This window comes from Muscardinus avellanarius (assembly GCF_963383645.1).
Source record: "Muscardinus avellanarius genome assembly, chromosome: 22".
Taxonomy (NCBI): domain Eukaryota; kingdom Metazoa; phylum Chordata; class Mammalia; order Rodentia; family Gliridae; genus Muscardinus; species Muscardinus avellanarius.
In genome coordinates, this window is record NC_137808.1 from 6,227,594 (window position 1) to 6,230,714 (window position 3,121).

Below are 3,121 nucleotides of genomic sequence, written 5' to 3' on the forward strand. Positions count from 1 at the left end.
GGATGCAGCTTGAACAGTGCTGACACCTGACAAGAAAGACAAGTCATTATAGCCTGAAACAATAGCTCTTCATCCAGGAACATAGGAGTAGTTGTGAACATAGCGGTGTGTGGGTTTCTTAGAATTTATAAAACAAGGTGGTGCACGCTTGTCATCCCCGCGCCTGGGAGGCGGAGACAGGGGAGTCGCAGGTTCAAAGCCAGCCTTGCTGGCTTAAGAGACCCTGTTTCCAAATAAAAAAGTATAAAAATAGGTCCGGGAGTGTAGCCCGGAGGTAGGAGGGCTTCCAGGAACCCCAGTACCAACAAAAAAAAAAAAAAAGAAAAAGAAAAAAAAAAAAGAAAGAAAGAAAAGAAAGAAAGAAAAAGAAAACAGGGTTAAGGTGTTGAGAGGTACAATGCCTCTGGTTCACTCTCCAGTAAAACACACACACACACACACACACACAGCTGGTAGGAGTCAACAACCATGAGGCCTTGTATATACAGCACACATTCCACTCCTATTATCCACCTTAACCCCAACAGTGATACTCTGGGTGAGAATTATAGCCACACTTGCTAAGGAAATCCTCACACAGGGCTTCTGAGTGGCAGAGCTCGGATTCAGAGCTGAGCTGCTGAGGGCCTCCACGGCCCTCAGCTTCTCAAATACACCCTGACACACGAGATCATGTTAAGTGGCACTGAAGCTGCCTAGAAGTAGAGGCTATCTATTTCAGAACTCTTGTTTTCAACCAAGTTTCTGTCTGAATACCAGCTTTGTGCCAAAGGGCTCAATTTCCAGTACAAAAGGAAGTGAGAGAAGGAGAAAGAAAAAGGGAGGGGGTAGGGAAGTGAACTGCTTGGGAGGCTGAGACAGGAGGATGGCAGGCTTGCAGCCAGCCTCAGCAGCTTCGTGAGGCCCTCTGCAACCTGAGACCCTGTTTCAAGATAAAAAATAAAGCCAGACGTGGTGGTGCACACTTGTAACTCTGGTACTTGGGAAGCTGAGACAGGAGGATCACAGGTTCGCAGCCAGCCTCAGCAAATAGGGAGGCTCTCAGCAACCCGGTGAGATCCTGTTTCAAAATAAAGAACAAAAAATAGGGCTGGAGGTGTAGCTCCGAGGTGGAATGCCCCTAGGGTCAATCCCCAGTACCACAAAAAATAAGATAAAAAACTCACAAGTTTTACCAGGGCGCTATCACACCAAGATGACTCTATTATTAAGGCTGATAAGATCAGCGTGTGCGCTGTGGCTGTCTTTCTGTGTCGTCCCCCCCCCCCAGCCTACCTTAGATAAGATGCTGCCTGCCGGCTTCCTGATTATCTGCCACTTTCCTTCTACCCTGGTAAATCTGGGGGGGGGGGGGGGGTTGCTGGGGGTTGAACTCAGGGGGCATTCATTCTACCTCCAACCTACACTCACACTTTTAAATTTTTTATTTGGAAACAGGGTCTCACTAGGTTGGTGGGTCTAAGTTGTTGAAGCTGGCTTCGAACCTGTAATCCTCCTATCTCAACCTCCCAAGTGTTGAGATTATTGGTATGCACCACCACTCCAGGCTGGCAAATTATTTTGTCTGCTGCAACTGTTTGTTTACTGGTACTAGGAATGGAACCCAGGAGCTTTCTGTCTCTGAGCTACACCCCAGCCCTATTTTTTATTCTTTCTTTTGAAACAGGGTCTCACTGAGCTGCAAAGGGCCTCACTAAGTAGCTGAGGCTGGCCACAAACTAAGTTCCCTCTGTCTCAGCCTCCTGAATGCTGGGATGACAAGTGAGCACCACCACACCCAACTTGTTGCTTATATTTAAAAGTCTACAAATTTAAATTTTTAAGAAAAATTCACAAAATATTCATTGAAATCACAACTTTTTTTTTTTTTTTTTTGGTGGTACTGGGGGTGGAACCAGACGCTTTCTACCTCTGGGCTATACTCCCAGACCTATTTTATACTTTATTTGGATACAGGGTCTCACTAAGTTGCTGAGAGCCTCACTAAGTAGCTGGGGCTGGCTTTGAACCTGCGCGATCCTCCTGTCTCAGCCTCCCAAGCGCGGGGATTACAAACGTGCGCCACCACGCCTGGCCTAAAATCACATTTTTGGTTCATCAAATTTCAAATATATTTTACTGTGTTGAACAATATATTTTAGTGTTGTCTAAAACACAGCCAATTTTTTTTTTTTTTTTTTTTGGCAGTACTGGAGTTCAAACCCAGGGACTCACACATGCTCACACACTACCACTGAGCCACATCCCCAGCCTCTAATTAAATTGGGGAGGATATAGAAAAAAAGCTCCCCATAAATTTACTCATCCTAACAACATTTTTTTGGATACATCAGTTCAAAATCTTTCTCTGTGATCTATACGGCTTTTTACCAAATTGATTATCTGTCTTACACAACAACTCTCTTGCTGAGTGTCTACTGTGCACCAGCACTGCTCTAGACGCTCAGGTTCCCTCCGTGAACAAGCAGCAAAGACCCCTATGTACAAGAAGCCTATTTCCTCCTGGAGGCATGCGCACTAAGGTTTTGAGCGTGGGTGCCAAGTGCTAGGGAGACGGGGACACGCCGCAATTTATAGAGTGCGGTCGAAGAGACAGACCTAGTGAGGAGCCAATGCTGAGCCAAGACCTGCAAGCAGGCGAGTCTGAGTTGCAGCGAGCTGGAAGAATATTCTAGGCAGCAAGAACAGCCAGCGGAGCCAGGCGTGGTCACATGTCATCCCAGTATTTAGCAGGCTGAGACCGGAGGATCGCGGTTCGCGGTTCGCAGCTGGCCTCAGCTACTTAGTGAGGCCCTTTGCAACTCTGTGAGACCCGGTTTCAAAATAAAGAATTAAAAAAATATATGGCTGGAGGTATAGCTCAGAGGTAGAATGCCCCTGGGTTCCATCCCCAGTACTGCAAATAAAATAAAATAAAGAAGTGTGCGTTAACTCAGCTTTCTATCACCAACTTCAGCTGTCAGTGGGACTTTGTGTCTTCTACTGTCTACTCAAGAGCCTAATTCCCAGAAGCTCTCTGGAGTCCTTGTGGTAAGAAAGCCCAGGCCTGTCCTTCTGGACAGGGCACACTGGGGTTTCTAGACAGGTGAAGCCAGGCACAAGGAGAGAGCACTGCTGCTCA